Genomic DNA, 12,996 nt, shown 5'->3' on the forward strand with positions numbered 1-12,996 from the left:
CTTTAAAGTATTTTTCAGACTTATTATTTATTATTTTTATATTTTTGGCTGTACCACCAGGCATGTGGAATCTTAGTTCCCTGACCAGGGATCGAACCCACACCCTCAGCATTGAAAGTGTGGAGTTCTAACCACTGGACCTCCAGGGAAGTCCCAAACTTACTATTTTTTAATAACTTTATTGACATAAAATTCATACTATTCAGTTAACACATTTAAAGTGGCCAGTGGTTTTTGGTTAGTCACTGATGTATGTACCTATTACCACTGCTAAGTCACTTCAGTCGTGTCCGACTCTGTGCAACCCCATAGATGGCAGTCCACCAGGCTCTCCCGTCCCTGGGATTCTCCAGGCAAGAACACCGGAGTGGGTTGCCATTTCCTTCTCCAATGCATGAAAGTGAAAAGTGAAAGTGAAGTCGCTCAGTCGTATCCGACTCTTAGGGACCCCGTGGACTGTAGCCTCCCAGACTCCTCCGTCCATGGGATTTTCCAGGCAGGAGTACTGGAATGGGGTGCCATTGCCTTCTCTGACCTATTACCACAGTCAATTTTTATTTTTTTTTGTTAGAGGGGACATGTTCTTTTAATTTTTTTATTAATTTATTTTTTAACTTTACAATATTGTATTGGTTTTGCCATATATCAAAATGAATCCGCCACAGGTATACATGTGTTCCCCATCCTGAACCCTTCTCCCTCCTCCCTCCCCGTACCATCCCTCTGGGTCATCCCAGTGCACCAGCCCCAAGCATCCAGTATCGTGCATCAAACCTGGACTGGTGACTCGTTTCATATATGATATTATACATGTTTCAATGCCATTCTCCCAAATCATCCCACCCTCTCCCTCTCCCACAGAGTCCAAAAGACTGTTCTATATATCAGTGTCTCTTTTGTTGTCTCGTGTACAGGGTTATTGTTACCAACTTTCTAAATTCCATATATATGCATTAGTATACTGTATTGGTGTTTTTCTTTCTGGCTTACTTCACTCTGTATAATAGGCTCCAGTTTCATCCACCTCATTAGAACTGATTCAAATGTATTCTTTTTAATGGCTGAGTAATACTCCATTGTGTATATGTACCACAGCTTTAAAACATTTTTATCACCTCAGAAAGAAACCTCTTGCCGTCTCGTTATCTCCATCCTATTCCCTCCCAACCCTAAGCAATCAGTGATCAACTTTCTGTCTCTATAGATTTCCCCCTTGTGGACTTTCATAGGTATGGAATGATCTAGTATGTTGTCTTTTGTGACTGGCTTCTTTCACTTGACATGATATTTTCAAGGCTCATCCATATTGTGGCATGTACCAGTGTTTCACTCCTTTATAGCTGGATAATATCACATTATATTGGTATGTCACATTTGGTTTATCCTTTTATTCACTGGTAGATATTTATGTTGTTTCCACCTTTTGGCCAGGATGAATAATGCCGCTATAAACATTCATGTACAAGTTTCTATATGGATTTAAATGTTCATTTCTTTTGAGTACATGTAAGGAGTGAAATTTCTAGGTCTTGTGGTAACTGTTTAAAAATTTAAGTTACTTACAGTTTTCCAAAGCAGCTGCACCATTTTACATTCCTTATAAAGAAACTTGAGTGTTTAAGATTTCCAATTAGCAATCTGACTTTTTGATTCTAGCCATCTTTATGAGCGTGAAGTGTTGTCTCATTGTGGCTTTGATTTTTGTTTTCCCCTCATGGCTAATGATGTTGAACATCTTTTCATGTGCTTCTTGGCCATTTGTAAATCTTCTTTGGAGAAATGTCTATTTAGGTACTTTGCCCCATGTTTAAAAATTGGGTTGTTTGCATTTTTATTATTGAGTTGTAAGAGTACAATTGCACTCATCTCACATGCTAGTAATGCTCAAAATTCTCCAAGCCAGGCTTCAACAATATGTGAACCGTGAACTTCCAGATGTTCAAGCTGGTTTTAGAAAAGGCAGAGGAACCAGAGATCAAATTGCCAGCATCCACTGTATCATCGAAAAAGCAAGCGAGTTCCAGAAAAACATCTATTTCTGCTTTATTGACCATGCCAAAGCCTTTGACTGTGTGGATCACAATAAACTGTGGAAAATTCTGAAAGAGATGAGAATACCGGGCCACCTGACCTGTCTCTTGAGAATACTGTGTGTGCAGGTCAGGAGGCAACAGTTAGAACTGGACATGGAACAACAGACTGGTTCCACATAGGAAAAGGAGTACGTCAAAGCTGTATATTGTCACCCTGCTTATTTAATTTAAATGCAGAGTACATCATGAGAAATGCTGGGCTGGATGAAGCACAAGCTGGAGTCAAGATTGCTGGGAGAAATATCAATAACCTCAGATATGCAGATGACACCACCCTTATGGCAGAAAGCGAAGAATTTTTAAAAAGCCTCTTGATGAAAGTGAAAGAGGAGCATGAAAACTTTGGCTTAAAGCTCAGCATTCAGAAAAGTAAGATCATGGAATCTGGTCCCATCACTTCATAGCAAATAGATGGGGAAACAGTGGAAACAGTGGCAGACTTTATTTTCTTGGGCTCCAAAATCACTGCAGATGGTGACTGCAGCCATGAAATTTAAAAGATGCTTACTCTTTGGAAGGGAAGTTATGACCAACCTAGACAGCATATTAAAAAGCAAAGACATTACTTTGCCAACAAAGGTCCATCCAGTTAAAGCTATGGTTTTTCCAGTAGTCATGTTTGGATGTGAGAGTTGGACTATAAAGAAAGCTGAGCACCAAAGAATTGATGCTTTTGAACTGTGGTGTTGGAGAAGACTCTTGAGAGTTCCTTGGACTGCAGGGAGATCCAACCAGTCCTTCCTAAAGGAGATCAGTCCTGAATGTTCGTTCTTTGGAAGGACTGATGTTGAAGCTGAAACTCCAATACTTTGGCCACCTGATGCAAAGAACTGATACTTTGGAAAAGATCCTGATGCTGGGAAGGATTGAAGGCGGGAAGAGAAAGGGACGACAGAGGATGAGATGGCTGGATGGCATCGCCGACTCAATGGACATGAATTTGAGTAAACTCCAGGAGTTAGTGGTGGACACGGAGGCCTGGTGTGCTGCAGTCGTTGAGATCGAAAAGAGTCAGACACAACTGAGCAACTGAACTGAACTGAAGAGTTCTTTGTATATTCTAGGAACGAGTCCCTTGTCAGATATATGATTTGAAAATATTTTCTCCTGTGGATTGTCTTTTATTTCCTTTATGGTGTCCTTTGAAGCACAAAACTTTTTAATTTTGATGACGTCAAATTTATCTAGTTTTTTGTTTTGTGCTTGTGCTTTTAATGTGTATGTTAGAATCCTTTGTAAACCCTGCGGTCATGAAGATTTACTCCTGTGTTTCCTTTTGAGAGTTTTATAGTTTTTCCCTTATATTTAGCTCTTTGATCCATTTTGAATTGATTTTTGTGTTTAAGTATCCAACTTAATTTGTTTGCAGGTGGCTATCCAGTTAACAACACTGTTTGCTCCTTTAAAAAACCAGACTCAATTTTTCTATAAAATGCATTTCATTATTTTAAATTAGAAGGATAGTAAATTACTTAGGAAATTACATAAATTATTTTAATTTCCTTTCTTTATAGTGACTTTTTCTGGTGTTTATGTAATTAACATTGCTTTTAAAACTATAGCAACATAAAGCATCAAAGTGTTTGATTTGTAAAAATTACTAAGTTTGTAGTCATATAAATCCCACCCCAGAGGGTTGCCCAATTTCCAAGTTTGTCTCTACTCTGGAACTAAGTATCATATATAAAGCTCCAATTCTGATTTCTGAAATTTTGGTGGGAAAGGAATACACTTAATGTTTGATGCTCTTCAAAGTCTGTTCTAACCATTCCATGAGACCATGAAGGCTCCCCAGTCTCCACCTTGGATTTAGGATTTTTTCTGGCTGGTATCTGTCATTTTCTATAGTGAGGTCAGTGCAATATCTGTCTAAGCAATTTCTTCCTTTATCTTCACTGTTCTGCATTTGGTAAAATCATCCTGATTTTTATAAAAGATGAGGAAGGAAATGTTTATCTTAAATTAAATTACATTAAATTTTTTTAATACATTAAATTACAAAGCTAAAAATTCTTTTCTAACATTAATATTTAGTAACAGTGTCCCTTAACCTCCAGTGCAGAAGCCCATTTAAAAATAGGTCTATTCCCTGTTCTGTGAGGATCACAGATTTTCTTTTCTTTAAAGAGACAGAAAGAAGAATAACCAACATTTCCTGAGCATTTATTTTGAACTGCCAGGCACTTTTCTAAACTGTTTGCAGGTATGATCCCAGAACCTTCTGAGGACAGGCGCTCTTATTGTCTTCATTTTACGGATGAGGAAATTGAAGAACAGATAAGGGATAGAACAGGATTAGAATCCAGGTAGCCTGATGCAAAGAACTAACTCATTGGAAAAGACCCTGATGCTGGGAAAGATTGAGGCAGGAGGAGAAGGGGACAACAGAGGATGAGATGGTTGGATGGCATCACCGACTTGATGGACATGAGTTTGAGCAAGCTCCAGGAGTTAGTGATGGACAGGGAAACCTGGCGTGCTATAGTCCATGGCGTCACAAAGAGTCAGATATGAATGAGTGACTGAACTGAACTGAGCCTGACTTCAGGGCGTGTTGTTTTAACAGCTCATGTGAAACACTGGCCTGCTGTATCTTTCCTGTCTTAAACTCTAAATTCCATATGTCATTTTAGATGGGTCTACAAAAGAGGATCTGTGAAACACACCTGAAGTGCCCTGTTGTTTTTTTTTTTTCTAAAACTCAACCTTATCCTCCATTAATCCTCATTAAACAATTCCATAATGATAACATCCCAAATGTACAAAAATCCTCGTGAATGCTTCAAGACATTTTTTTATTCTATTGAATGCATTCTATGGTAATAGCTTGCATTTATGACATTAATTAATTACTGATCCTGGTTATTACATTGTTACCAAAATATCATCCATAGGAATAGGTGAATCCTGAAATAGGTGGCCCCAAAGTAATACAGATCTGGAAGAAGTAACATTGGCATGGTAGAAGAGCCATTCATCTGGCTTTGCTCCCATTTAATTTTATGACCCTAGCTTATCTCTTCATCTATCCAGCCCTAGTTTTCTCATCTGAGAAATAAGAGTTGACTCTCTAAGGTCCTATTCCGTTTTAGCATTCAAAGCTACTGTATACTCTTGGTAAAGTGTCTTTGAAACCATGGAATATAATTTGAGTACTCTAATTGGGTTTTGTTCCTTGCATTTTATGGTAATTATTGGCAGGCATACAGAACACACTGAGGGATAATTCTGTTAACTGACCTCTGGATCCATAGAGTAGAAAGCTCAGTTCCTGCACAGGAAATGTGATTTACATGCTCTGTCTTGGAAATGTATTTTTAGATGCTTTTAGTGTTTTATTAAGGATCTCCCCAGAGACTGTTCAAGGCTTAAATATATTCTCTAGTGAATTACTATATTAGTGACTAAAATTAGATTTTTAAAAACTTATTTTTAAAATAATTCTGAAAAATGGACCTTTTCATTGGAATAGAGGTAAGAATAGGAAGGGAGATGGGGGTTGAAGGCTAATTTAGGATCCAGATTTAGTTTTGTCCTGGGAAACTGACAGTGGTTTCTAGAGTATGCTTCCTGGTTTATTTTTAGTCTACTGCAACCAATAAACCCTTAGTAACAATAGTAGCTACCATTTACAGAGTGCCTGCTGTGCCTGGCAGCACTTTGACAAGAAATCTGTAAGACCTATATGAACCCTATTGAAGCATGTAAAAGAAAACCTGAGTGGAGATCTGTGCATGTTCCTCAAAGAAAAGGCTTAATATTGTAGAGAGGCCATTTCTACCCCAGGTAACTTAGAGCTTCAGTGCAATCCCCCTCAAAATCCTAACTGGCTTTTTGAAACTTGATTCTAAAAATCATGTGGAAGAGAAGATGCTCAAGAATAGCAAGATGCTTTTATTTTTATTTTATATATATATATATATTTATTTATGCTTTATTTGTTTATTTTTGGCTGTGTTTTGTCTTTGTTGCTGCGAGGGCTTTTCTCTAGTTGTGGCGAGTGGGGGCTACTCTCCAGTTGCAGTGCAGGACCTTCTCATTGCAGTGGCTTCTCCTGTGGTGGAACATGGGCTCTCCTGGCATGCAGGCTTCAGAAGTTGCGCGTGGGCTCAGTAGTTGTGGTTCTGGGCTCTAAAGCACAGGCTCAATAGTTGTGGTGCACAGGCTTAGTTGTTCCTCGGCATGTGGGATCTTCTCCGACCAGGAATCAAACCCGTGACTCCTATACTGGCAGGTGGATTCCTCAGCTTTGAGCCACCAGGGACGCCCAGCAAGATACTTTTAAATAAGAGGGTTAGAGGAGATGTGCCCTAGAGGATATAAAAATATATTATAAACTTTTCCTGAAGCAGTATAAATTAATGAAATAGATACAGGTCTATGTGTGTATATAGGGATTTACTGCATGATAGAAATAATGTTTCAAATCAGTGGTGATAGGAAGAACTACACCTGGAGTTGGTAATTAGCTGTGCATATAAAAACAAAAGTTAGAGCCCCACATTAGATCAAACTGAAAAACAAATCCTAGATGGGTTATAGACCTACACATTTTAAAATATATAAAGTTATTAGAGGAAAAATATAGGAAAGTTTATGTTCCCTTGAGAAAGGAAAAATCTTAAGTAGGTGACTAAACACAAAAGCCCTAAAAAAAAAGATTAATAAATTTGACTAAGTCCAAATATAAATTTTAAGAAAAGAAGACACCATAATTACATTACAAAACAAGCAATAATTGAGAAGTATTTGTAGTATATAGAGCAAATGCTTGGTACTCCTGATCCATAAAGAACTCCTAAAAACAATAATAGGAAAAATAAACAAATTCATAAAAATGACTCATAAGAAAATACATTCAACTTCATTAGTAATTAGAGAAATTTAAAAATAAGATAAAACCTTTCACCCATGGGTTAGCAAACATATTTAATTTGATAATAACTGGTGTACTGAGGGAATGCAAAAAGGCAAAATGGTTGTCCGAGGAGGCCTTACAAATAGCTGTGAAAAGAAAAGAAGTGAAAGGCAAAGGAGAAAAGGAAAGATAGGCCCAATTGAATGCAGAGTTCCAAAGAATAGCAAGGAGAGATAAAGCCTTCCTCAGCTATCACTGCAAAGAAATAGAGGAAAACAACAGAATGGGAAAGACTAGAGATCTCTTCAAGAAAATTAGAGATGCCAAGGGAACATTTCATGCAAAGATGGGCACAATAAAGGACAGAAATGGTATGGACCTAGCAGAAGAAGACGATATTAAGAAGAGGTGGCAAGAATACACAGAAGAACTATACAGAAAAGGTCTTCACAACCCAGATAATCATGATGGTGTAATCACTCACCTAGAGCCAGACATCCTGGAATGAGAAGTCAAATGGGCCTTAGAAAGCATCACTGCGAACAAAGCTAGAGGAAGTTATGGAATTCCAATTGAGCTATTTCAAATCCTGAAAGATGTTGCTGTGAAAGTGCTGCACTCAATATGCCAGCAAATTTGGAAAACTCAGCAGTGGCCACAGGACTGGAAAAGGTCAGTTTTCATCCCAATCCCAAAGAAAGGCAATGCCAAAGAATGCTGAAATGCCGCACAGTTGCACTCATCTCACACACTAGTAAAGTAATGCTCAGAATTCTCTAAGCTAGGGTTCAACAATACATGAACTGTGAACTTCCAGATGTTCAAGCTGGTTTTAGAAAAGGCAGAGGAACCAGAGATCAAATTGCCAACATCCGTTGGATCATTGAAAAAGCAAGAGAGTTCCAGAAAAACATCTACTTCTGCTTTATTGACTATGCCAAAGCCTTTGACTGTGTGGATCACAAGAAACTGTGGAAAATTCTGAAAGAGATGGGCATACCAAACCACCTGACCTGCCTCTTGAGAAATCAGTATGCAGGTCAGGAAGCTACATGGAACGAACATGGAACAACAGATTGGTTCCAAATTGGGAAAGGAGTACGTCAAGGCTGTATATTGTCACCCTGCTTATTTAACTTATATGCAGAGTACATCATGAGAAATGCTGGGCTGGATGAAGTACAAGCTGGAATCAAGATTGCCGGGAGAAATATCAATAACCTCAGATATGCAGATGACACCACCCTTATGTCAGAAAGTGAAGACCTAAAGAGCCTCTTGATGAAAGTGAGAGAGGAGAGTGAAAAAGTTGGCTTAAAACTCAACATTCAAAAAACTAAGATCATGGCATCCGGTCCCATCACTTTACGGCAAATAGATGGGGAAACAGTGGAAACAGTGTCAGACTTTATTTTCTTGGGCTCCAAAATCATTGCAGATGGTGACTGCAGCCATGAAATTAAAAGACACTTTCTCCTTAGAAGAAAAGTTATGACCAACCTAGACAGCATATTAAAAAGCAGAGACATTACTTTGCCAACAAAGATCCATCTAGTTAAGGCTATGGTTTTTCCAGTAGTTGTGTATGGATGTGAGAGTTGGACTGTAAAAAAAAAGCTGAGTGCTGAAGAATTGATGCTTTTGATCTGTGGTACTGGAGAAGACTCTTGAGAGTTCCTTGGACTGCAAGGAGATCCAACCAGTCCATCCTAAAGAAAATCAGACCTGAATATTCATTGGAAGGACTGATGCTGAAGCTAAAGCTCCAGTACTTTGGCCCCCTATGCAAAGAACTGACTCATTGGAAAAGACTCTGATGCTGGGAAAGATTGAAGGTGGGAGGAGAAGAGGACAACAGGGGATGACAGAGGTTGAGATGGTTGGATGGCATCACCAACTCGATGGACATGAGTTTGAGTAAACTCCGGGAGTTGGTGACAGATAGGGAGGCCTGGCATGCTGCAGTCCATGGGGTCGCAAAGAGTCGGACACGACTGAGCAGTTGAACTGAACTGAATGAGGGAATAGAGCAAAAAGTAGTATCATAAACTGTTTGTGAACCTAGAATTTGGTATAGCCACTGGAGGGCAATTTGGTAGTATCTATTAAAACTTAAATTACCTGTACCTATGACTCTGCAATTTCCTTTCTTGTTTTCTACCCTTAAAAAAGCATTCTTACATGTAACTCAAGCACATGCTACAAGAATGATTGTTGTAGCATTGTCTGTAATAGCAAAACAAATCCCGTATTCATTCATATGAGAATGCTTACACTCAGGACAACTAGGCAGAGCTTACGGAGAATGGGATAAATCCATGTGTATTAACAGGGAAAGAACTTCCAAATAACATACTGAGTAAAGGAAGCAAATTACAGGACAGTAAATGATAATCTGTCTGCCAGTGCAGGAAATGTGGTTTTGAACCCTTGGTCAGTAAGATCCCCTGGAGAAGGAAATGGCAACCCACTTCTGTATTCTTGCCTGGAAATCCCATGGAGAGAGGAGCCTGGCGGGCTATAGTCCATGAGATCACCGAAAGTTAGACACGACTGAGTGACTGTGAATGTACATGCAAATATTATACTGTTTACGCAAAATAAAACGTCATTTCTGTTGTGCAGATGTACACATACACGTATCTAAAAGTCTGGCTAATAGGTCCGCTTAACTTGGGAGGAAACTGAGCCTGGGATTTTTCTAAAAGGAACTTTATGTTTGCTAGTGTAGTTGGAATTTTTTAAACAATGTATTCTTGCCTCATTTGTTTGATTTAAAATAATTTAAAAAATTACAATGACAGTAAATTTTCATTTATAAAAGCATATTTTAAAACACTTCTACAGTGTAAAATCACTTTTTACTTAATAAAACACTTTTCAGCGTTTGTATCTAGAAGGTAATACATAAAACCATTGATTCCCTTGGAATGGTAGAATCATGGGTAGTTTTTAAGACTTGTGGGCTTCCTGGTGGCTCAGATGGTAAAGAATCTACTTGCAGTGCAGGAGACCTGGGTTCAATCCCTGGGTCAGGAAGATTCCCTGGAGAAGGGAATGGCAACCCACTCCAGTATTCTTGTCAGAATCCCATGGACAGAGGAGCCTGGAGGGCTGCAGTGCAAGGGATCGCAAAGAGTCGAACACGACTCAGCGACTAACACTTTAAGACTTGACATGTTCTGTATGTTTTTATATTTTTAACATTTTTCTTTAACAGTGAACGACGCATTTTTATAACAGAAGCAGTTTTCAAAGAGAAAACAAAGAGGCCTTCTGATAAATGTTGAAACCTCTATTCACTTGAATCATACTTAAGTTTTCATGAAAATTACTCTTAATCAAACCTGACATTTACTGATGTGAGTTTAAGTTTGGAGGGTATTAGAAAAGCCCATATATAAACGTGGGCTTTCTCCTTCAGGAAGCTGTAGAATTAGACTTAATCCACTTCAGTACCGTGAAAGGCATTGTTACATTTCCTCTTAATGATTCCAGTTTCCTGTCATCAATTTTAACAGGTCAAATAGGGTACTTTAAGGATTGTTTTTTAAAATCTGGCCAGTGGAAAATCCCAGAGAGTCTTCCTTTGTTGTTTTTGGGTATTAGAATGAGATGCCTTTGATTTTAGCAGTAGATTCATAAAAATGGAGAAGGATAATAATTTTACTTGTTTTCCTAATCATAAATTCCATCTCCTTCAGAGAATACACATGCTTCTGAAGGCAAGTGAGATGTTGTTTTTCCTCCTGACAGCAACCAACTCTCCGATTCTTTGAGGACACCAGCTATGTGTCAGTTCAGTTCTGATAACTACCCAGAGTTACCATCTGACTCCATAAATTTAAGGATGTAGTCCCACAGGACTGTCCTTACTTCAGACACCAGTCTCTCAAGTATTGAGTCCCCACATTACTCACACTTCTATCCAGGTTGGCTACAAAGTCAGGGGTTCCCACAACCTCTCTCCTCAGGTTCAATAATAATTGCTAGAAGCACTCATAGAGCTCAGGGAAGTACTTTACTTGCCGTTACCGGTTTATTAAAAAGGATACAACTCCAGGACTAGGCAAAAGGAAGGGATGCATAAGGCAGGCTATGAGGAAGGGGCGTGGCGCTTCCATGACCTTTCCAGGTATCTCACCATCTCAGCACCTTGATGTGTTTACCACCCTGAAAGTTCTCAGAATCCTGCCCTTTATGAGTTTTTATGGAGATTGCATCACCTAGGCATGATTGATTAAATCATTGGCTATTGATGGTTAACTCAGTTTCCAGCCCATCTCCTCTTCCTAGTGTTTGCAGGGTAGGGCTGAAATTTCCAAGCTTCTAATTAAGGCTTGATTGTTCTGGCCACTAGTTCTCATCCTGAAGCTATTTAGGGACCCACCAAGATTCACCTCATTAGAACAAAAGATGCTCCATCACCCTTATCACTCAGGAAATCACAAGGGCTTTAGGAGCTCTGTGCCTGGAGCCAGGGACAAAGACCAAATATCTTTCTATGATACCATTTCAAGGAAAGCCAGTTTTTGGTTAATACGATTTGGGAGCTAAGTGTCTGCTTGAAAGAATAAAAGCAGTTTCATGATAGACCTTCTTTCATGATTCCAAAAAGGTTGAGTAAGGCTTGATGAAGTGAAGAAAGGGGAAGAAAAACAAAGGCAAGGAAACCAAAAGCTCTGAGATAAGTGCAGAAAAATTCAGTATTCTAAATAATAAAGACTTGATGGGGGAGAGAGGCAGATGCTAGCTTAGAGAGCTAAGTAGACAAAGGGCCAAGTCCTTCAGTACCTTGTGTGCCTTGGTAAGAATTTTGGACTTAAACTTTAGCCTTTCTATCTCAAGTTTTACATTGTATCACAATTACTTGGGAAGTGTGTAAAATTTCAGACTGGTCTAGAAATAGGCATTTTCATAAGCATCCATAGGTAACTGACACAGGAAATGCTGCTTTTGGCAATGAAGAACATGAACTTTATTCACAGAAGCAAAGTTAGAATTGTGACTTAGATGAGATCATTGCAGTAGCTAAGTCCTAAAACTAACAGAGGCCCAAGCTAAGGCAATTGTGGTTGAGATAGAGAGGATGAAACAGGTTAGAGAAAAATATAAAAAGTAAAGTGGTATAGGGCCTTGATAATGGTTTGTGAGAGATGAGGCAGAAGGAGAAGACTAAATTGACTCTTTCAGATTTTCAAGTTTGTTGGTCTGAGCAGGTGGTGGATTCCATTAACAAAGATACAAGAAGTAAAGCTTCTGCAGGAAGAAGATGAGTTCAGTTGTGGACTGCTGAGTGTGTAATCCTGTGAAACATCTAAGCAGATATGTACCCATTAGGCAGTAGGATATTCAAGAGGACTGGGGATAAAAACTGGAAATTAGTTTATAATGAGAGAGATGAAATCACTGAAGGAACGCCCATGGAGGTAGATGCTAATGACAGAGCCTGAGAGCCCTTGTGTTTAAGGAGTGGTAGAAAGTAAATACCTGACAGAGATTGAGAAGGAACAACTGAAAAGCAATTTGAGGAAGACCAGTAGAAAGTGGTATCACAGATGCCAAAAGAGTTTTAGGAAGGAGTGAATGGTCCAGTTCTGAGTATGCCCCCAGAACATCATTTCCTAAAAATTAAAAATTATATTCTCAGGAAAAGTTAAAAAAAAAACACCTTAGCATTGTATAGCTATTCAGGTGACAAAGTTGATAGCTATGTACCAACCTATGTATGTCCCAGAATCCTCTAGCCATTAAATTCTATAACAAAACAATTTTCCTTTACATCTTAAGAAGCCAGTTATGCAGGCTGTTTCTCAATGGAGACATTTAATTTTTTTTTCTCCCTGAAGCTTTTAAACGTTTGAGTTCATTTTATAGTTTTTTAGGAAAATTTTCAAGTTCTAATACATTTCCCAGGTGTACTTTTTAAAATTAGTTTGTTATTAATAAAATTGGGGAAATGGATGCTGCAGATGGTTTACAAAATAGAAAAAAGAGTACGTCAAGGCTGCATATTGTCACCCTGCTTATTTAACCTATATGCAG

At 38.6% G+C, this 12,996-nt stretch overlaps 1 protein-coding gene and 1 long non-coding RNA gene across 4 annotated transcripts in view; one reads left to right on the top strand and one right to left on the bottom strand.

Moving 5' to 3' along the window:
• SSH2 (slingshot protein phosphatase 2) overlaps positions 1-12,996 on the top strand; it is a 246,769-nt gene that overhangs the window by 23,581 nt on the left and 210,192 nt on the right. The gene's annotated exons all lie outside the window — the stretch shown is intronic.
• Positions 6,272-12,996, bottom strand: part of LOC129649543 (uncharacterized) — a 113,730-nt gene continuing 107,005 nt past the window's right edge. The window contains exon 3 of the long non-coding RNA XR_008713155.1: positions 6,272-6,403. This is a non-coding gene — a long non-coding RNA (uncharacterized LOC129649543). The remainder of the gene's footprint in view (positions 6,404-12,996) is intronic.

Source organism: Bubalus kerabau, chromosome 4, assembly GCF_029407905.1.
Source record: "Bubalus kerabau isolate K-KA32 ecotype Philippines breed swamp buffalo chromosome 4, PCC_UOA_SB_1v2, whole genome shotgun sequence".
In the NCBI taxonomy this organism is placed as follows: Eukaryota; Metazoa; Chordata; class Mammalia; order Artiodactyla; family Bovidae; genus Bubalus; species Bubalus kerabau.